At 48.0% G+C, this 23,309-nt stretch overlaps 1 protein-coding gene across 6 annotated transcripts in view; it reads left to right on the forward strand.

Annotated features, from left to right (window-relative positions):
- The window catches only part of LOC135914901 (kazrin-like), a 217,267-nt gene that overhangs the window by 22,924 nt on the left and 171,034 nt on the right, over nucleotides 1-23,309 (forward strand). Inside the window, exon 1 of one of the 6 annotated variants that reach the window (XM_065447832.2) lies at nucleotides 6,058-6,654. The exons of the other annotated variants lie outside the window; for them this stretch is intronic. The gene's annotated coding sequence lies outside the window, so the exon portion shown is untranslated. Of the gene's footprint in view, nucleotides 1-6,057; nucleotides 6,655-23,309 lie in introns of those variants that run through there. 6 annotated transcript variants of the gene reach the window in all.

Raw genomic sequence — 23,309 nt, forward strand, 5'->3', positions numbered from 1 at the left:
TGCAAAATGTGCGTGCGTGCGTGTGTCAGTGGAGAGAGAGAGAGAGGGAAGACACGTGAAGCGTGGAACGCACAATGTTCGAGTTTGGAGCTTCGTTTCGAAGTACGCTAAAGAAAGGCAAACTGCGTAGTCCATTGCAGCATCACTATAACCGCGGTCTCAGCTGCGTGGCACTTTGGTTTATTGCAGCACGGTCGCTCCTAGCCCTGCATGGTGCGTATGTACGCTGGCATACTTTTATTTTTATTTTTAAATTGCTTTCGTCGTGGTGGCTGCGGAACTGCGGGTGTCCTAAACAGGGCGACGTGCTTGCGTAGGTCTCATGCGCGTTTGCGTCATGCCTCGGCAGCACTGCGGCCGTTTAAGCCGGTTGCGTTGGAAGCAGGTTAATTGTTTGCTAGCAAACAAATCCACGCGCAACTCCCGTCGCCCCAGGGCGTGGTCGGCAGCAGACAGGGGTTCTCGCTATGTCCACATCGACACGTCTAATCTATCTACACGAGGATGTTAATTCGAACGGCTGTTACGTGGGATACAGTCCTCCTTTATATGGTTTCCCAGCTAACGTTACACAAGCTGTCCAAAGAAGAAAAAAAATCATATTAAGAAAGCATGACTTCTGAGACCGCTGATGACTGAAAACTGCATGTTTTATAATCTTATCTTAGACTGGGTTTTCTTAATCATTTCTTTTTCTTTGAACAACTTGGCTGAAGTCAGCTGGCACATACGGTATAGCTAGGCCACCTGGCTGACTGAGTGCGTTTGACAAGTATAACGACGCGCGTTATAAAAGCCATGAGTGCACGATGGAACCACAGTAGACCGGTATTCTCCGAAAATTCAAGCCTGAAAGCATTAATTGCAGGTAAAGGCATTTCAGTAGTGCCGCAAGCATAACTTAATATTGAATAATATGAGCACCCGTATATATATATATATATATATATATATATATATATATATACTGCCTTTAGGCTGCCCCTCTATGTATAGAGGATGTGAAGAGCGCTTTTTCAAAATTTAATACTTTTTCTAGATTTTAAAAAGCTCAACTGTCAAGTTTATAGCTCTGCAATTCAGCTATGAAAACCTATCACAATTTTTAAAACTGCATCTAATAATACGTCTAAAGTGGGCAGAAATCATTAATTATACTGTGTATACCACTATGAAGTGTACTAATGATTTGTAAGTAGGATTTTCGCAACCTTTCGTAAACGCTGTAACATTTTTGCGCAAGCTGTATATTCATGTTGAAAATTGATACGTTCTTTCTCGTTTCTTTTTTTAATCTTCTCTTGTTTTCGTATCTTTTCTGCGCTTACCCTATCCCACTGAGCTGAGTAGCCAACCGGACACTTCATCTGGTTAACCTCTATGCCTTTACCTCATGTTGTCTATCTCTCTCTCCCTCGCTCTCTCTTGTCCGCTTTGGATGCTCTAACGGATGCATTTTACAGAATTTCGGTATCTGTTCTTGGTGCTGCATTACGGACCTGCGAACTTCATGCCTCAAATGTCTTTTTAAGCATGATTGATTGATTGATTGATTGATTGATTGATTGATTGATTGATTGATTGATTGATTGATTGGTTGATTGATTGATTGATTGATTGATTGATTGATTGATTGATTGATTGATTGATTGATTGATTGATTGATTGATTGATTGATTGATTGATTGATTGATTGAAAACTTTATTATGCCACCGAGCTGGGGTGCCCGCCTCTTAACTTACATGCAGGTAGAGGGGGGGGGGCGGGAACAGTCCCCGCGCGTTCAGGACGGTGAGTGTTCACGGCCTCAATGGCCAGGCGGATTGCTCAACGCTGGTCGTCTTCAGCCTCGCTCTTGAGCATGCTATGCTTTTAGCGCCCGTCGTCGGCGACCTTCAAGTAACCTTGAGCCAAAAGCGAGAGCCGTTATCCAGGCACTCAAACGGGAACATCCGGGCAAGTTGTGAGAACAAAACTAGATCATACGGGCAACCAGTCAAGACAGCATTGCATACGCTAGCTACTTCCCAAACAAGTTGCAAAAAAAAATCATTAGCCGTTCCACTCTGGGAAGGTGGTTGACCAGCGAAGCTCTTTAGCACACCACACGGAAGTTTATTTAATGTCCTCATGTGTGGTCATTCTGACGAAAGGCACACCCATTTATTGTCTTGATCGGCGGTCATTATTTCACTCGCAAGTGCAATCACATTCTTTGATAGTGTCAAGTCGATGCACGTACGCCGCTGGGTGGTCGGCTGGGCCAGATCGGTGTGGCATCGCGAGGGATATGTCTCCAACGCAGAACGCGTAAACCGCTCCCTTCTCGCTACCGACACATCCACTTTGAAATCACCGACAACGACAACAGGGGTAGTGTCAGCGCAGCTAAATCGCTCAAAGTGAGTAGCTGTAAGCCTTATGGCACTATCAGTCATTCCATTTTCTGCTTGCTTACCGGGGTACGAGCCATTTCTCACCGAGGTATGAGCCATTGATGATGAGAGTTTTCGGCGTGCTGTTCTGTATGTCGTACGCATGATTAGAAAGAATTTAAGCACTATTCGCTTCACTTTGTTGAGTGCTTGCAGCCTCTGCCTTACAGGGCTATGGAGCCATTGCATTATTTGCTTGCTTACGGGGGTATTGTTCTATTGATTATGATAGTTTATGTTCTCGGAAAACAAAAATGCACGGAACGTGAGCCATGTACAGCTTCACTGTAATATTGCTTCTGAGTTCTTCCAAATGTTTGTTGACAATATCACTCAAGCTGTAACTTCTAGTACACTGAAGTTTTATTGTCATTTCCAATAGCGACGCTCAAAAGTCACATACAGGGCCCTATACACTTGATTGTCATCTTTTGGCGCCGAGTGCTCTTTTCAACGCCAGCGGTCCATGAGTTCCGCGGCGCATCCAACGCGCCAGCAGTGCTGGTAGCGTCCGGCAGCGTCCAAGCGGCGGAACCATCGGGCGCACCGCGAATGGCTGTTTGACCGAGACTAGACTTGCAGTGAGGTTCTGTCCGTGACAGGAAACTATTGCCTCCGTATGGACCAGTGCACAGTATGGCGTGGTAAGGTGTGATGTGATGGCGTGTGCTGTTACGAACGTGTGCTACATCCATTTTAAGATTGTGGCTAGTATCATATCCAACCAACCTGCTTTGCCGGTTCCCATTTCGCGCTTACATCTACTCTCGATTACTTGACAGCCAGTTTTTTTATCTTGTGAATCCTCGGAAGCTCTTGTGAGAAAATTCCAGTGTCTAAATAAAGATTCTGCTTCCTACAATCAGTTGAATATAACCTCTTTTTCTCACACGCAAAAAAAACGCATTGAAATCAGTCCAGCGGTCGTTTCTCAAAAGCACTCCTGCGTTTTACATGTATTTGAATATATATGTGGATAAGAGTTGGCTCCGAACTAAAGGGTTGCTCCTAATCTCGCTCGAAATGTGTCTAATGATTACTCGTGCTTCAACTCGATAATGGGCCCACAAAGCTGCGCCTGAGTCCTCGCAAAACACGGGATTGTAGCCTCTCGATCGACCGTTGTGCTCGTACTTAGCGTGTGATGTGACGTCCCTTGTAGGAGACAATTACTAGCCTATTTCTATTTGTCTCATTGCGGTGTTTATATACACACATTTACCTGAATAATAATAATAATAATAATAATAATAATAATAATAATAATAATAATAATAATAATAATAATAATAATAATAATAATAATAATATAAATAATAATAACGCCATTATCCTTGGTTTGTGCATCAAATTCCCGTTGTGGGGAAGCCATCTACATACTGTACTCGCCGCCAACATTCTGAGCGCTTTTGGCGCACCTAATCGTTTTCATCTGTATGTAATTAGCGTCATCCCAGATGTTCTTCTTTTTACTCTTGACGGGTGCGGTCTCGTCTAACAAAGGCGTTCGGTCTAGTTCTGTCCTTCTTAATATACCAGTCAATCGGTCAATTCCTTCGTAAATGTTATCCCGGCTGAAGAATGCGGAGACACCATTACAGTGCCTTCGTATTCGTTCATTCAGTAGATAGGGAAGGAATTCGCAACATCGACTCTTGACGCAGACTAGCTTTGATACCTGGGACCGTCGACCCCCTGTCTGCTCTTGTCTGTTCGCAAAAAAAAAAAGAAAGAAATAGCTCGCCAGTCTTTCATCGGGCTTGCGGGCTCAGGAACAGCTCACCGACGACGCGCCGTTGCCGACAGCAGCGACGACGTGGCTTGCTGCATGCAGCGCCTTTGGGAGCAGTTCATTAAAGATGTATAACTCTAATTGGAGGAGCAATTAGGGCCACTAACTATCGGCGGCAAACAAGAGCAACGCAGGCGTGCTGGTGGCACTCGCGTTAGCAGTTACTTAGCTCTCGGCGGACGCCTCATCTTGTTTTGGTTATTTTTGTCCCGCGAGCCTGCCATCTCGTTCGATACCTTTCTTAGCGCTTTTTCTTTTTTTGCTCAACTATTGACTTTTCGTTCTCGCGCTTTTTGGTTTAACGAGGATGTCTTTGAAGCGTTTCCGAGTAAGTTGAATTGACCGTCTTCGTCATTAGAATGCCGGACAAACATTTTCTTGTTTATTCTTCAGCCGGTGCACTTTAGCTTGTCCCTTTTTCGTTTCAGCAAGTGGCTCTTCAAAGCGTGTCAAAGAAATGTGTGGTAACCACGATGCATGTTCGCAATTCACAACGGTAATTAAACGACCACGTTCTTTCGTATCAAAAGTTCCTCCGGGACGCAGGGAAGCTAGAAACAGCCGTGCTAACGAATGAAATGAAACATGTATGTTTGTACACCTGTGTGTGTGTGTGTGTTTGTGTGTGTGTGTGTTTGTGTGTGTGTGTTTGTGTGTGTTTGTGTGTGTGTTTGTGTGTGTGTGTTTGTGTGTGTGCGTGTGTGTGTGTGTGTGTGTGTGTGTGTGTGTGTGTGTGTGTGTGTGTGTGTGTGTGTGTGTGTGTGTGTGTGTGTGTGTGTGTGTGTGTGTGTGTGTGTGTGTGTGTGTGTGTGTGTTCGGCAGACCACTCGAATAAGGTGTCAGTATTCAATGATTTTACCGTGCCCTGTCGACAGATTAGGCAATCCGAGTCTGTTAATGCGTATATTAGCAGTAAAGCAATGCTTAGATACTGGTATAGATTAACGCTTAGAATTAGTATATTCCATATTAGTATAGTAGAGAGGTTAGATCACGGTTAAAATTCTCACCGAATACTATCCAAGAAAAAAAAAAGAAGCAATACAGGCAACCACACTACCCAAATTCATCAACACCTGTTAGACCTCTGGGCCTAAGATAGGAGAAAAGGAGAGAAAAACACTGCGATGAATACAAGATACTGAGTGCGAATAATCTAGCGAAAGTAGGTCTTAAATAAATGTACGGGCTTCTGCATACGCTAATGAATAAACAACCAAGAACCGATAGCATTTTACTGCACTGAAATGTTGCTGTGCACCCGCAAGACAAGAAAGAAAAAGACAGTCGGGTAAACACGCTGGATAACGTTATGTTTCATATATCCCCTCGTGAAAACCTCACTATTGCGATATGGCAGACGAATGGGCAGGACGGCGCTGTTGAAGCACATCGCCCAAAAAGCCGCTGTTTTCGTTGTCGTCACCTTCGTAGGAGCAGACGCTCGGTTGATTCCGCATTCTTCCTGCCTTCACGCTTCCCTCCTAAAATTCAGATTTATGCGTCCTGGAAAGCCGTTTGTCTGCGCGATCTTGCGCCGGCGACGGGAGCCATCGTTCAGCAAAACGGGGCAAAAATAAATATGCTGATGGGCTGGGAGCGCCCAAAGCCCGTCCTCTCTGGCTGCGTGCCAGCCGTGTGTATTACCTGGCTGCATTGGACGAAAGCCCGCGTGGCGACAGAAGTCGCACTCTCGAGGATGGATACACGCAGGCCGGCGGGAGGCTTCTTCGGAATTCCGATAGAGGGCGCCGCTATTTCGATGACGCTTCGCTCACGTGACTAAAAAGCAAGTGGGAGAGAGAGCGCGGGCTAGGTAATGGAACGAGAGCGAAAGAAAGTGACGACGGGTTTCGCTCGCTCGGCGCGCAGCAGCCGCGGCCGCCGCAACAGCTGCGCTCGCACGGGCAGCGACCAGCGGCGGCCGAGATCATCGCCGCGTTTTTGAGAACGTGTGTTTGCTTCGTTCGGCTTTCGCGGAAACCATCCAAGCGACCCGATCCGTTTAGCGCTTACCGGTCGCCGGAATCCATCGTGCGGCGTCCACTCGCTCCGACAAGCGGCCAATTGAATCAACGAATCTCCCCCACAAGACGATCGTCTGCTTCAGACCCGTCGGCGAGTCGGCCCGTGCGTGTACCCTCGTGCACGGAGGCACGCACCTTGTGATCAAACGAGGTGACTCGCATCGAGAGAAATTTGTGAGCGTGTATGTGCGTGCGTGTGTGCGTGTAAGTGTCCGCCCCAAGGGATAAAAGTGTTGCGCCGGCGTAGTAGAGCGAAGCTTGAAAAAGTGGCGACGACGACCGAAACCACGAGAGCGGGAAGTTGGCTTCGCCGCATGTATTCGTCTGGAGCAGACGATATTTAAAGAGACCCGAGTTGGCGATGAAACGACCGCAACTACCGTCAGCACGCTACTTCTCGTAAGTCACTTGTCCTTCCATCTGTCTCGCGAAGCTGCCGCATTCATCGGTGTCCTTTCCCAATAACATTTTTGCCTTCTCCGGCTTTTGGAGCGCCGTCCGTCTAGGAAGGTGACTAGGAGGAGCTTGCGCTGGTGTGCCACCGCACCATACCTAGTTTCGCCGAAGGAGACCTCGTCGAGGTGCCTTCTGGTCCTATTGATTTCCGACCCTCAGTGCTTTCATCTTTATTTTTCTTTGACCCCCTTCGCGTATGGGGCCTTCTTCGATCACGCCGTTTGAGGTGTGGCGCTAAGCAGGCGGTGGCTTGGTTGCGAGATGGGGGCGGGTCGGAAGGGTTGGGAGGAAAGGAAGTCTGAAATTCGGTCACCTGGTTTCGGCGATACCAAGGTGGTGCGCCTTATTTTACCGCATACGCTAGCTCATTTTCTGAGACACGGAACAGTGGTACGTTACCTTGGGTTCTTACCTGCGTTAACGATTGGGGTGCTACTCCGGCTTCGCGGTGAAGTGCCCTTTCCAGAGCGCTGCAAGTAGAGGAAGTGTATGGTGTTTTGTTTCTTTTATACTACGATGGCAATATGAAACTGGTCACCTCGGCATTCTTTTGTAGTGCATAATTTGCACATTAAGAGTGACGTGGAAACGTTGGATGTGGGTAAGCTTATATTAAGGAGACTGAGCGAAATAAGTGAATAGACAGAGAGGGATTCTGTGCAGTTTTGAATCATGTACTGCTATAAGGAGCTAACTTGGAAAAGTAGCGTTCTGTCTTCGTCTTCGTAGTGAAGCTTCGTCTTCAGTCGAGTGTTCGTGGAAGGCTGAGACGTCGATTGTCGCATGACTTCTGTACGAGCACTGTCTTCGCGTGAAAAAATCCATTTTTTAAACGTAATCACTCTAATTGAGCTAGTATCACGCTTTTGAAAAATCTCCGTTCATATCTTTAGGCGTTGAATGCTCTCCATGCTAAACTTTACGCCCGTATGTTTTACCGTTAGTCCTTAACTACTCAAGTTTCGCGAAATGAGCATGGTATTGTACCTTAGGATAAGTGGATGCAAACCCGTTTTTTTTTTTTTTTGCTTCTATGCTTGACTGCTTATTGAGGTAAAATGCCTTTCTGTATTCCACCGAAACCAGCGATAGCGTATTTATTCGGCTGATTCTCCGCACTTCTCGGCAGATGTCTAGGGCTCCGCGACAAAATCGATTCGCCATTCTATAAAGTGAATAATGCTTCAAGTGCGAATAGGTCTGAGCAACCGGTTGCGGCAATTAAGAAAACTAAATGAGGCCGAGCTGTCCGCCTGTGGCCAAAGTATCAGCGCGCATTTTTACAGTCCACTGTTGCCTGGGAGAAGTTTCCCGGTTGGAGCAGACCTCCTTCCGTCGGCAGCGTAGCATAGTAAGGGGGTGTGGTTTTTCGAAGTGTTTCAGTGAGAACTTCACCTAATTCTTCGACGCTGTAAAGAAAATAAAGGAAAAAATATCTTTGTATTTTAGTTATTTCAAATTTTTTTCGAATACACGGTCCTTATCGGTAGGCGTCGTGAATTGTCTCACACTCAGATGATTAAGGCATCGCTTACCTATTGTACGCGGCATTCGTTAGCTTAGGTAATACGTTTCAGTTTTTTCGCTACTAAATCATGTCAGTACTTAACACATATTCGCTAAGTGCGAATCCTGATATCTGTGATAATCACGAACTAATCGTTACGCAAATTCAACGGGTTGACTTGATAGTTATTAACTTCACCGCACGTCTTGTGAATGAGGAGGCGAAGCGGGTCTCAGGGGTCCAGCCAGGTCCATTGAGCAGGAACAATTGGTTTAGAGATAGTTTTTTGGATATCCACCACAGTGCTCACGAGAGATAAAAAAAAACGTTGCTCTTATTGCTTTCCCACAAAGCCTTATCTGAGTGAAGCGCCGCAAAAATGCGTGGAAAACCGATGTATTTCGACACTGATTTTGTCTATTAAAGTCTGAGTGCAATCTTCCAGTTTCCGGTAAAGGGGATAAATCATAGAGGAACAAAAATGTATCCGGCTGTAAAACACAAGCATCCCGCGCAAATCATTTGTCAACTTTTTACGATAAGTCACTGGCTTTCGTAACAGTCTTTTTTTTCTTGTGCACTTTGTATTCTAGTGTAAATCACTTCGTAATGAGAGAGTGAGAGAGATATTTTATTTACAGTGAATTATATTTTATTTAAAGGGGAAGATGGAAGGGAAGCGAAAGTATCGAGATTAATGATGATTGGGAGTTCATCATTATGGAAGGAATTCACCATTATGCACATTAGAGAAGGCGCAGTTATTAAAAACCGCTCGTCTAGTTTCGTGTCATGCAGGAACTTTAACTACGCTTTCGTCGGCTGCCTTGCAGTGGAGGTATAATAATACCACGGGCCGAGAACAGCGCCCTCCGACATTCGTTTCCTGCCTAACGCTGACTCGAAAACTGTCCAGCGTCCGTCTCTCCGGCGCATGCGCTGGGAAATCACGTGACACGCGTTCCATCGCTTTCAGGCGCCTGGCTGTGTTCGCAGTCGGGGCTATGCGACCGACCGATGGGGTATGCGTAGCAATGGGTTAAAAAAGCTACGCCCAGCCGGAGAATCTCCCACAGGAAAGATCCAGGCTCCGCGTAACCTTTGTGTGTGTGTGGAGAGGGGGGGGGGGGGGGTGCATACGGTATTTCCCATCTGGGTGAGTGACATCCAGGCGTCTGTAGGTGTTGTCGGCGGGAGCGCTGTGTCTTGTTGTAAGGTCCTTCATTAGCGCATCTATCAGCGAGTTAGTGTCAGGTCGCGAGTACACAGGCAATCCCCACTTCATCAGATGTAAAGAAGTGCCAACCACGCTTCACTGTCAGCGATTGCCATCCACTGAAGGTGACGCATGCGTGATGAGGCATGTCCCATTACCGGTAGATATGTGCGAAAGCTGCCGTAAAAGTGTTTCGTTTCTAAACGAAGAACAAACGCAAATTCTGGCGAGGGAATGAGCGCTCAAATAGAAAGAACTTAGCAAGGCTCTACATAGCGGGGGAGTCGAGGGACATTCACTCCTAGCGTATGAGCTGGAAATGCTACAGACGTGTTTACGGTGATAAATACCAACACACTGAATATTGCGGCCTCTACGCCAGGTGCTGCGTTTCCTGCGTAAGCCGGCGTTTCCGCTAGTATGCCGTACAGGCTGTTGACACACACTTCGCCCGCAAGCTACTTCGTATTGGAACGTTCGAGGTTGTGCTTAATGCACAGTTTTTATACACTGAAATGTTGCTCTAGCTAGCTTTTTTTTTTCTGATAATTGTCACGCCGCAAGTTAACCAGATCCGAACCCAATATTTTATACATGGTCGTACCTAGCTGCGATATGAAATTTTCTTGCCCGCACCTATTTAGCCATGACATTTCAGCCCTACATTCAGGTTGCGCTGTATTGGGGCAACGTAAAGAAAAAAAAAAGCTTTTCTCAACCTGTGTGTGCGCATCTTTAAAATGTACGCGTTGGAAACGTTGGAATCGTGAGTTATAACTGGTTACCGTTATTTCTCGGCTACCTAAGTGTAGCATTCTAACGTCCGAACGTATACGGGAGCATTCGTAGTTCACTTCCCATAAGCTACAAACGGACATCATGTTAAGGCGCTTACGGCGTCCTTGGCCCTTTGTTAAGGAGACCTGCTTTTCATTTTCCCTTTTAGGGCTAATCGCTTGCTTGCAGACTTTAGGTACAGTGGCTCCTTCGTCTTACGTATTTCTCTGAACAATGATCGTACACACGTTATTTGGTTATCAAAGAAAGGAAAGGTAGCTCCTCATTCGTGCTTTCGGTACTTGTCCGTCCTGCTTTCAGCGGATGTTGAGCGAGCGATGTACTAACGCGCTCGGTGTTAGCTACAACTCCCGCGGCCACTTTGCCACGCGCATGCGCGTTGCACAGCTCATACTGAGCGCAGTACTACATTAGGCTGTTCCCTTCGACAGTGGACCGCACTTGCAGTATATGATCCATTGCTAACAGGAGTACACGGAATTTGGCAACTGGTTACAACTGAAATATTTTACGATCGGAGGCTATAGCAGACAAGATTTGTTGTAGAAATGTCATAATATAATGAGTCCTATCATCCATTCTTTCCTTCTCGATGAAGCATTTCAGTTATTTGAAGTGTCCGAGTTATATTAGCGGTATTACCAGCTTAGCGTTTCCTTTGTCCGTGGATGGCGCTGTGGGTACAGCGTTTGTATTTATGTAATGCTATAGCGCGCTTCTTTTATTGGGATGCAATCGGACCAAAAAAAAAAAACCCATCCAAAGCAACGCCATCGTACAATTTGAAAGTGTTTATAACTGACTTCGAGCGTAATTGTAAGTTTAAATTTGGGTCTGTACAATTGGGATCTGTAGAAGAATATGCACATACCGGAGCTACGACGGTTCCTCCTACACGTTACGTCGACAGCGCTCCACGCAAGCACTATAGACGAAGACGAGCACGGAGGTATAATACGACGAGTTCTAATTCGTCTAACCAAGCAAGCACGAGCGCGCGGCAATGAGTTCGGGTGCAGCTTTCCCCCCCTTTTTTAATGCGAAAGCATCGTATGCCCCGTTACGCGAAAATCCGTCCGCTGTGGCACGACCGAAAGAAGATGGTACCAAAAATGGCCGACGGCGCAGAGTTAAAAAAAAAAGGAAAGAAAAAAGGACTCGTCAGAAAAAATGCTCTGACTAAGGTCATATTTCTCGGACTGCAAACAAAGTAAGTTAATGGCCTATATGGGGAAAAAACTTTGGTAGATTTCGGTCCGAGTGGAAATCGAAGCCTGGCCGCCGGGGCGCGACACGAGCACGTGGCCCGTACGCCACGGCGGCTCGATCCACGCTTCCGGCTGACTAAACGTGTGCCTATAGTGCGCGCGTTCATATGAGCCTGTTCATGCGTGCAGTGAACGCGTCCACGAGGTTCCCATGTCTACGAACGGTATAATGTTTTTCGCGTTCCCACGCGTAAGCAGTCTTAAACGTCGCTGCCATTTTTCTTTTTCGAGTTCTTGAATGCAATTGCCAATACCACGAATTGCACCACGAATGATTATGATTTGTAGTGAACTTCAAGCGCGCATTCGTGGTACATGAACTTGCTCGTTCTTTATGCCAGCCGTGCCAGTCACTCTCCAATTACCTTCCGCTTTGATTTCACCCCTCGAGGGCTCCTGTCCCCGCTGTCACGACCGCGTCGGCTCATTGCGAAATTCTGATGCGCTCGGCTTAGCGTGAACGGGAAACGTGTCGGTAAAGAAGTTATAAGGGAGGAGAGGGAGGAGGGACTGGAGCTGGGAAACACCTCGAGCCGGGGAGCAGAATAGAATGAAAAAAAGGAAAGGGGGACTTAAGGAGAAACGAGGGCGAGGGCAATAAGAGTAACACCGACGCCGCTTCTATGAAGCTAACTTTAATGGAAGGCGGCGAGCAGGCGTGGGAAAGCATATAGTTTAATGGAGGAGCTTTCTTCTTCGTCTATTCATCTTCGTCGCCCCCGTGCCTTAATTAGCACCCCGCTAGCTCGAAGCTGGCAGGAGCAGGAAGCTCTATGAAAACGGAAGCCCCGGGGTGGACAATTTTTTTTCTTTTTTTTTAGCCGCCGTTTGTGCGTACGGCGTGAGGGTTTTTCTTTGGGTCGAGGTTGGCAGAACCCAGACACGGGTGTACAGATTCGGTGGCCTAACCTAGCCCCGGGCGTGAAGCGGGAGAGGAGGGGAGGTGAGAGAAATTTCGGACGTTATTACGACGCCGGAGTGAAACGCCAACGTGAAGAACTAAAGAGGTATACGCGTCTTGAGTGTGAGCACTTTGAAGTGAGATACGTGTGATCGCAATAAAGAAAAAAAAAAGAGAGATACGTGTGATCGGAGCGCATGTATAATCCGGTGGCTGAGCGTGCTCTAGTCCTAACAATAAGCTTCTGTGAGTGAATCACCTCGGCATCAAACACACAGCGGCGAAATTTGGAAAAGAAAATTTCACTTGTCATTCGCTTCCTTTTGTTAACGTTTTATTGCGGCCGTGAGATGTACGCGAAATAATGTTCCTCGTGCGAGGTGGAGCAAACGAATTTTGTTTCTTTGCTGTCTTTTTTTTTTTCACTTTAAGCTTCCTTTGGCGAAGCGTATAGTGAGGTCACACGTCGATGACGAAAACCGCGTGCGCAAAGCGTGTTCTCGCAGCAGACGCATACATTGCAGCCATTGTTGGCAACGAATACGGTTGAATGTTTTACCTGAACCGCCCATCTGGTGCGCGAAGTTGATGGATTTGCAATTAAGGATACATCTGAACCGCTGGACCTAGGCCACTTAAAAGCCGCCTGCACAGTAATCCACTATAACTAAAGCAACACTAGATACAAGTTTTATAGCTAATCATGGGTTGAGAAAAGGTGCAAAATTTAGAAGAAATAGAAACAAGGAATTAGAAAGCAAGAAAGATGAGAATGAAAAGTGTAAAATCCAGTATATTGCTTTTGGTATGCGTTTGAACCCGCTCTTGCAGCGAAATCCATTCGCTCCCGCTTTCATCATTCCGTGTCCTGAAGCTCCCCCCGCTTTCACAACGAACAAATTGATTCTTTTCTTTATTCATTCTATTTCATTCGTTCCACTCTGTCTTCCTCGTTCGCATTCTATTATCCCTTCGCACCTTCGAAGCCCCTTCTTTGAAAGCTTCAAACTTTCCCGTCGCCCCCTGGATATCTCGTATAACAGGCCCGGTCCATTCCCTCGAATCGTGACACCTCCCGCGGCCGAAATCACACGCAACAAGATTGCAAGAGGTGGTGGCCGCTCAGACGCAGTTTTCTCGGGCGTGTGCGCGCGGATTCACCAAATCTCCGCAGCAGCAGGACGAGGAAATCCCCTGCAGGGAGAATCTCTCACACCTTCCTTTCTTTCTTTCTTTCTTTCTTTCTTTCTTTCTTTCTTTCTTTCTTTCTTTCTTTCTTTCTTTCTTTCTTTCTTTCTTTCTTTCTTTCTTTCTTTCTTCCTTTCTTTCTTTCTTCGCGCGATGCGAGCATGCAGCAGGCTTTGCGGGCACCAAATATATCGCTCATGCGCAGATAGCCTCGGAAATCCTCGACGGATATAGAGCTCCCGGCGCAGCAAGACAAAGTGCAAAATAACGAAACGCAGAACGCGAAAGGCCACGCGCCATCCGCGCGAAATGCGCGTGCTACTGTGTGCGCGTATAGCGTCAGACCCGCGGCAAACGCCTACGCGATATGCGCGCACGCAGACAAACAGTGCTATACCACACGCCGCGCCAGTGTTACTCCTTGTGTTCCTCTTTGTCTCGGGCCGGTTGTTGTTCCAAGAGATTTAGGCGGTGCGCGCGGCGCGAGCTGGCGCCCAGCAGAGTGTACAGCTCTGAGGATGGTCCCGGAGGGTGCAAGGATCAAGTCGATCGATCACGTACATGCGCGTGCGCACACACACACGCGCACACACACGCACACGCGCACAAGCACGCACGCACGCAAAGCGGTCGGGACCCGTAGGGAAAGGGAGAGGCGAGCCAGTCGTGCCGATAACGCCATTATTAGCGATGGCGGTTCAATATCTCGGAAACCGCGAGGGTAAGAGGGCACGGAGAGGGTGGTGGAGGAGGAGGACGTCTGCGGGAAGGGCACGCGTTGCTATAGGGTTCGTCGTGGCCGCAACAATCTCTGGCGAGATCGGGCTCGAGCCTGCGGATATGCACGCTGGGCCTGCCAGGCTGGCTATAGCCTGCGGGTTCTTTGTTTTCTGGACTTCCGACTGGCGGTACACGGAGGGGGGGATCCAGGCCCCGGGCTCGGTTTAAGCCGCCGCCGGCGTCGGCCCGAGATGGGTCTTTATTGCTAGGAGCGAGGCAAAACGAGAATAAGAAAGGAGCGAAACGAGAGAAAAACGCGATATGAAGTGCGCGCGCGCGAAGCGACGATGCGATAATTGAACGGCTCGCTGAGTCGGCTCATTATCATATTACTCGTGGCGCTGGCTCTTTATACAGAGAAAAAAAAAAGAAAGCCGGTGAGTCGAGAGAGGGATGTTGTGGGCGTGTTAAGCGATGGCGTGTTATATGTGAGCGCACTCTTGAGGGGGGCGTTGCGGCGGTGCAATGTGTGAGCGGGATGCTTTGGTACGCGCTACTTGGCATTTTGCATTGACTGGCTGGCTGTGATTCGGTGTCGGCGTTGCAGGAACGACACCGTGAGGCTCTCGGAGTGCTGCGAACGGAAATGAAGGAATTTAATGTAGCACGAGAGCGCATACGCAGATGGACCGATTGCTAAAGAGTGAGCTGGCGAACTAGTGGATTTATTTATTTATTTATTTATTTATTTATTTATTTATTTATTTATTTATTTATTTATTTATTTATTTATTTATTTATTTATTGTTTAACTGTGTCATTAAGGACAACTGCAGACACGAACAGCACTGGCGCTGACCTTGGAGGATGGAGATCATCTCGAAGCAGGGATCCGCCACGTAGATGGGAGTAGTATACATATCACGTATGCCTTACCGCTTCCCTATATTTAAGCAGTAAAAGATGCAGGTTTCTTTTTTTTTTTCAATTGTCAATCTTTTAGAATATTTTGCGTTTTTAATATGTAGAGTTTAGTGGCACGACCATGACGTTTCGCAGAGCTTATTGCAAACATACGAAGTCATCATCCCCCACTTCTCGTTGCTTCAAGGGTTTAACGACAGATCAAGCTATCAGAAACAGATTTTGGTTATACGTGGGGCCTTGTTCAAACTGGACATAAAATAAATCTCGCCTTGTTGGGAGCGCTAATTGCCACGACTTTCGAATATAAGCAGCGCACGCAACGAACTCACTGCTCAGCTCCGTGTTCGTGCTAACGACATGCCGCTACGGGAAGTGCACCTCTGTAGGCGCTGGGCATTTCGATCAATGCAGTTACAAATTTCAAAATTACCACCTGTTCCGGTATCATGCCTATAGGGCTGAAACTTGGTGCCCTGTTTATCTTTCGACAATGCTTGGGCTATCTTTTGCGGCTCTTGTGCATGTGACAAAATCATCGAGCGTCTGAAGGCGAATTCACAAAGCTATTCGTTCGTAAGCTCGGTTTGCCGTGGGTCGGCCGCATTCGGTAATTAAATATCCAGCATCAGGATTGGCTGAAACGTTCTCTTGCGAGCAATTCTACACCGTAAGACGCATTTGTAAATGTGGGCTCTGTAATCTACTGTGTAGCTGCCCTCTATACGACGTCCGGCAACTCTCTCTCCAGACTGCCTAAGATCGGCCCTGAAGTGCAAAACATTTTCTCAGTATCAAATAATGCGACAGTAGGGAAACGAATCGCTGGCACGAAAGGTTATTCGCGCGCTACTGCTGTTTTCGATGCGCACCGGCCTCCACGTCCGTCCGCAGTCCTCCTGTGCATTATCCCACGTGCCCGCAGCTCTCTCTCTCTCTCTTCCTTTTTCTGTTCCCCTTGCCGTTACCCATTGTGTAGGGTAGCAAACCGGATGTTCGTCTGGTTGATGCCGCTGCCTTTCATCCCCTCGCTTTCTATCTCCTTTCTTGTGCTCAGCTTCTGCTCAAGCCAACAGCTATGCTATAGCTGTCTAAGCTCTTCAAACGTGGTGTTCAGTTACATTATCTCAACGTAGGCTCGGCGAATACAAACTATTTTCTTGATATTGAACGCTACACTGGATAGCACAGCGTTCACGCGAGAAACGTAATTACCTATCGAAATTATTAAGTGACAAAGAGGTCTCAGCGTATACTCCCTTCTTTTCTCTCCCTGCCTTTCCCTGCTGCTCTCTGTCCGTTCAGCGCGCCCCCGAAGTTTGGCGATATCGAGCACGGTCTTCGATCCGTGGCTCTGGACGCGCAAACGGGCAGCTGAAGGCTCCAAGCCAGTCCGGAATAATTTATCGCTCGCCCCCCTTCATGAACAATGCAGGCGCAAGCGACGTTCGCGATGCGATATTCCGCGCCGGGGAGCACGTCTCGCGACAACGGCTTGTCTAATGGTTCTCGGTTAAGGACCTGGAACACACGGGTCTCGTCGCTGGTTAATTTGTTAAGCACGAAGCAATACTACTATTACCGATTACTCATAATATGTCTCTTTAACGGATTTCATCTTCTCTTTCTTTCTTTCTTTCTTTCTTTCTTTCTTTCTTTCTTTCTTTCTTTCTTTCTTTCTTTCTTTCTTTCTTTCTTTCTTTCTTTCTTTCTTTCTTTCTATTTTTTTTCGTTTTTTCTTTCTTATTACGATTATGGAGAAAAAGTAAGGGGAATCGAGGTATTTGATTTTTTGTTAGCTACAAAATGATGAGCACAAAGTACGTGCATGTGGAAGGTGTAGGTTCGGCTACCACCTTCAGCAGGTTGTCTTTTCGTCTGCCTTTCGTTTTCCTTGCTAGCTCTTACAATTCAGTTTTTAAAGAAAGGTACAGTTTGCTTCCCCTATGCTCTCCCCGGCTTCATATTACGATTAATTAGGACGCACAGTAAGCTGACGCATTAGGCTGTCTCTTTGCAAAGGAAAGGCAGATAAGTTGTGTTGCCGCACGTTTCCTTGGCGAATCCAGTTGTTGCGACTTTGAGCTGTTTTTGCGGATAACAGCTGCTTTCGTTGTTCGATGCCGACGAATACTACGCTGGCGGACAACTTTCTACATCAGCGAAGGGAAAGCTACCGGAGGCAAAGCGCACACAAGCGAGAGTGCCTGTGGAAAAAAAAAAAGAAAGAAAGTCCCACATGTTCATTCACGGTACTTTAAGCTGAGGAAGAGAGAAAAAATGGCTGTGGCTTAGCTAAGGTTAAGCCCAGGATGCGAAGCATACTAGCCTTTATTTTAGTTGTTGAACCACTGTTTAGCCTGGTGAACTGCTGTTGCTTGGCTATATTTAGGTCGGCTAGACGAAGAAAGAACTCATGCGTTACTCTGCTTCGCCTTCAAGAGTGGAACGCGACAGCGTTCCCGTCGACCCGCCAGCGACTACGCGCCCCGCATTGGACGCGGTGATCGTCGAGCAACGAAACGAAATGTGCGCCTGAGCAAGCGACGCACGCCTGAGCCTTAGAAACAGCTCGTTTCTAAGGCAACACCGCATTCACTAGAGGCGCTTTTGTACCGCTTTGAGTGAGTGAGTGAGTGAGTGAGTGTCAACTTTATTATTGTACCGCTTTGAAGCATCGTACTCGTGGCTCAGTGGTAGCGTCTCCGTCTCACACTCCGGAGACCCTGGTTCGATTGCCACCCAGCCCATCTTGCGAGAGTTGAGCGACGGCGCGAGTTGGAGCCCCGTTTCTCCTCTGTCGTGACGTCACGGTGTCACGTGGTATAGCATGGGGTCAAAGGTCATTGAAGGCGACACCGCCGCGCCTGAGGAGCTGGGTTGAGCTCTCGTAATATGCTTCGCATAAAACTTAAGCGTCTTATTTACAGCGGCTCAATGAGACAAGACACACCACTGTGCGTTGAAGACGACTTAATTTGCGGTGACTTGATTTGCTACCGTGTCTGGGGAAACGCGATATCGTCGCGCGAGGAAGCGGCATCTATTCGTCGTCTGTTCCGAGAAACCGAAAGCACTGCCAAACGCTTCCGCATGCACTACTTTGTGCCGTGACAGATGTATACACAAGCTACGCTTCCCTAGCTTTCCGTTCATTGCCACGGTACGTTGTCCGCGAGGATGCAGTGGTAAATGCCCTGACTTGTGCGTAAAAGCACAGTACCAGCGAGGCAGTCGACAGACTAATTAAATATGATGCAGCAACAAATGTTACTGGAAAATGCACACGGCATTATTCTTTCGTGCATAATTGCATGTGACTGTGGAATATAGACATGTGCCCAGCGACGACAATAGCACTTTAAACACCGTCAGCATCTAAGTGGTCACACCACCCAATCTGTAAACCAGCGCCTGTCGCGTTATCGCGTCCTCGTCCTTGTAGCGCTGGCTCATTATTAACCCACAAGCCCAACGCAACGAACTTGCGCCTGGCGAAAGTGTCGCACCTCTAACGATAACAAATCGCGCTTGGTGATGTCACCTTCAATTTTTTTTTTTTGCATTTGAGGTTGATTTGCATAAGCATACGCCACCGAATTGTGCATCGCGCTTGCTATACGTCTCTTTGGGTACTTGAGGTTGTAAACTGCCACCTGTCGGCAGCTATTAATCATTTCGTCCTGTCCTGACCGCGCAATTGCGAACGACATGACACAAAACGGACGCATCAAGGGTAGTGTGCAGTTGACATAGTGAAAGCGAATAATATGTGCTATGCGTTAATTGAGCATTCATTCGCGCGAGTGGAATGCTGACGACACGAGCTCCGTTGGTGATCCCATTGCAAAAGGATGGTTAAAGCCTTGCCAGGCGTGTTCCGTTCACGACACGTGGTGCTCAGAAATTTCGTCGCGTAGCGCGCGCTTCTCCCCGCAGGCTTCGAAATACATTCGAATCCGCTACGAGAAAGTGCCCTGTGGCGAGGAGTCAACGAGGGCCCGTGCAGATAGGGATCCTTAGTTTTGAAAACGTCGGTGTGCGTGGTTGAAAGCTCCACGGCGGAACATTGTGGTGCCGTTGGCAACGCCTACCACTCAGCCACAACAGCGTCGTTATAAACTCTGCCTGATCCGACCAGGGAACAAATGTCCCCCCGGCTTCTGACCTTCGCAGAAGCGCTGCATGCGCCGTTAGCCACAAATGCGGTGGTGGTGCCACGCACGACGAAAAACAGTGCGTGAAAGTCCTTCGAACGTGCTGTTTGCAGACAAAGTGGAGGAAACGAGCGGCAGTCGTCAAGCGTGCGTTGACACCGTCACAGATCAAGCTGTGCGCTAGAGAGAGTGAGAAAAATAAAGGAGTGAGGGTCAAGAAGGTGTAATAACTCCCTTCGCGCACACACAAACACACGCCCATGAAGAGACGCGGTGGAATGAAATAAAATTCCAAACGGTAGGATCATCCCTATCACAGAACAACAGAAATGCAAACCAAATCGCGTACTTAAACAAACAAACACCCCCTCCCCCTGGCACAAACACAAACACGCGCAACACAACTCGCGTTGTCCGCAATCGCTCCGTTCCGTCACTGCCACCCCATCAATGCGACCCGCACCAGCGAGCAGAGGATCCGAGCCAACAAAGCGAGCAAATGTGCGTATTCGCCGTTCCCTTCCCGGGTGTACGACGCACGCTGTAGCACAGCCACCGTGGCGGTAATCCGTGTACACGCTGCACGGAAAATGAAGAAGGAGCTATTTCTGGGCGATTCCGCCTGCCGAGCACTTTCCCCGCCGCCAGTCTCTGTGCCCCGCGAAGCCGACTCCGCAAGGCGGGCCCCGCTCCTGCGTTCCTTTTGTGCACGGAGAACCGAGTAACAACGGCGCCAGAGGCACCCCCCCCCCCCAGTTTCTCCTTCCCTTGAATCCCCCTCTCAGACGCACGCACGCAGTCGAGCTTTGAGAGACAGCGCTGCACATTCCGGGCAATGTTCGGGTCATCCGTGAGGCTCTAACGACGGCTGCAACCGCAACGGCATGCGGCCGCAGGGTCGGTGAACGAAGCGGGCCCGACGACTGGGCGCAGATTACACGGGGGCCAACGACGAACGCTACGGCGTTAAGGTTCGACCGTGTCGCGGCCGCTGGCACGCGGGCCTGCCTGGGTCAACGCACGACGAACGGAATGACCGCGGGACTCCGTTGTATTTGTCCTTCGAATGGGCATCGTTATGAGCCGGTATCGAGGTGCAAGAATGGCGAAACGAGCGAGTCGATGAAGGCCTCGTATTCAATGCCAATGACGGATACGGGCAGATGAAAGAGTGTCTAGCAGTCCTCACGTGTCACCCCTTTTCGAGCGAGCTCAACGCGTCGGTGTCTGTGTCAGTGTGCGTTATTGACACTCGCTGTGGAAGGTCGGGGAGCGTTGCATCGAACTAGCGTTGACCGCGGTAATCGTAAAGAGGAGAGAAACTTACGAATCCCACACTACAGGCGATCAACCTGTGGACGGACGTCAAAGATTTGACCTCGTGTAATGTTCGGAGGACGACAAATTTTCCGTCTTGCGGAGCCCATATTTAACTGTCCTGACCGCACATTTAAGGATCAGTGCGTGGCTGCGTAACATTGCCAAGTCGTTGTCGCCCTTTCTTAGACCGTATAAAGCATCTGCTCCTCGTAATCGGCAGATGTGCAAAGTTGGCGTAGAAGGAATTTGGAGCTGTCTCGACTATAAATGTGCGCCCGCCGCCAGGTAACAAGCGAGTTGGAAGTCTGGGCTGCGTTTGTCTCTTCTAAGTTACGTCCCTCGTTACACACGCTATCATATCAGTTTCTTAGATACTCGTCGACAACCAGTTGTCCCGAATATCCGGTCTAGTCGGTCCAGTCTATCCTGTTCGGTATCCGGTATCCGGTCTATCTTGTCCCGAGGGAAGGCAGCCGCTTTTCTAAGGGCGCATCTCTAGCAAAATTCTTCCAATCTCAGCGATATAGTTGCACCTGGAACGTCTGCGCCCTGTTCGTCACTTCCTGCGATCAAGATTACGCGGCTTCTCTGGGTGCTGTAGTTATGGCGAGCAGCGCGAATCCGAGGCTTGATACGAAGGTAAGGAAGACGAACACAGTGCTGTGCATTTCGGTATAGGATTACTCTGCTGTCTTTATTGTATCTTTGAAATTGCTGATGACATTACCCTGCTTATCTTTCACTCCATGTTGCCATTTCCTATGCCTAGTTTCAATCTCACCAATTTACAGCTGCGCGCTTTTTTTTTTTAACTGCCACCTCCATCTTTCCTAGGTTACAATTTCGAACATCCCTTACTTTCTTCTTGTTTGTCAGCTTTGACAGTCCAGCCAGTTCTACCTGACCTTCTGAGTTCGACACTCTTAATCCTTTTTAGAGCGCAGCTCTTAATGGCCCGTTCCTGCGGCGGCGGCGGTGGTGGCGTAACCGAGCGAACGAGCACAACAGCGAAATGTGAAACAGCGAACGCGGAGCGCCAGATGAAAGACGCGAGCCGCGAACGCCGGACAGCAATGAGAGCCGGCCCCTCCGGTCGGGTGTCATGCGGGCCCGCCCGACCGCTCGTTTCGTACTATCGACGTTCGCGTCAGCTCTCGCTCGCGCTTGTTTTGATTGTCATGGTTTTCGATTGTTTTGTAATCTGATTGTATGCGGGATGCGAATAGTGTATTACTTTCTAGAAGCCAAGCGGCACCAGCGATTTCCCTGGAACCTTCGACGAGTGATGTACAAAAGCCGACGCGCTTGGCCCGCAGATCAGTTTTTCGACGATTGCCGACTTTGCTACATGTCTCTCAAATGATTTACCTCAATATAGCGCGAAATGAGAACACGTATAGAGCTGGGCTCAAATTTGGCATTAGGGAGCATCGTAATCGTCGAGGAATTCTTTTTTTCGTTTCTTTATTGTGTCTTGTTTCTTAGGCGTTTATATCTAAGTGGGACATTCACACTGTGTACAACTATGAGGTGCATTCACAGGCTCCATGACAGCCCCCACACAGACAATTCTATATTGTACAATCCCAGGTAGTAGTACAGGTAGCATACGTGAATATCTTACCTAATATCCATAAAGATACACAGCTACCTTAATTCTCCACAAGTAAAGCGCAAAAATTATGATTAAGAAATGGCTCACGCAAGGCAACATAATATTTCCAATGCTATTCACTCCATGCTTAGAAGAGGTATTCAAGCTAGTAAACTGGGAACTATCAGGATTGAGGGTCAACGGAGAATATCTCATTAACTTAAGGTTTGCAGGTGGCATTGTCCTGTTCACCAACGTTGGAGATGACTTGCAATAACCGATTGCGGACCTTAACCGAGAAAGTGTAGGATTGGGGTTGAAGAATAATATGTAGAAGACAAAGATAATGTTCGATAGCTTTCAAGAGTACAAGAATTCGGGAATGGCAGTCAGCCTCTAGAATCCGTGCAACGATATGTTCCTAGGTCAACTACTCACAGGTGACCCTGGTCATGAGAAGAAAATAACAGAAAAACGGGTTGAAGGGCATACGGCAAGAATTACCAATCATGATCGGGAGCTTGCCGCTGGCGTTGCTAAGAAAAGTGCACAGTCATTGTATTCTACCGGTGATAACATATGGGGCTGAAACTTGGAGGTTAACAAAAAGAAGCACGAGAACAAGTTAAGGACTGCGCAAAGAGCGGTGGAACGAAAAATGTTAGGCGTAACGTTAAGAGACAGGAAAAGAGTGGTACAGAGGGCAAAAGGAGACAACTGATATATTAGTGGACATTCAGAGAAAAAAAAACGCACTTGAGGCGGCCAAGTAATGCGTAGGACTGATAACCAGTCGGTCCATTCGAGTGAAATGGTATTGCAATTAGATGGTGGGACGAAATTAGAAAATTTGCAGGCATAACAAGAAATCAGGTGGCGCCAAACAGAGGGTAATGGGAGATTTGTGGGAGAGGCATTTATCCTGTTGTGGATATGAATGAAATGATGATGATGAGTCACCAAACAAGGTCCTTTAGAGCTCGCTCGGGAATGTGCATTGTTGTA

Source organism: Dermacentor albipictus, chromosome 2 (assembly GCF_038994185.2).
Source record: "Dermacentor albipictus isolate Rhodes 1998 colony chromosome 2, USDA_Dalb.pri_finalv2, whole genome shotgun sequence".
NCBI classification, from domain to species: domain Eukaryota; kingdom Metazoa; phylum Arthropoda; class Arachnida; order Ixodida; family Ixodidae; genus Dermacentor; species Dermacentor albipictus.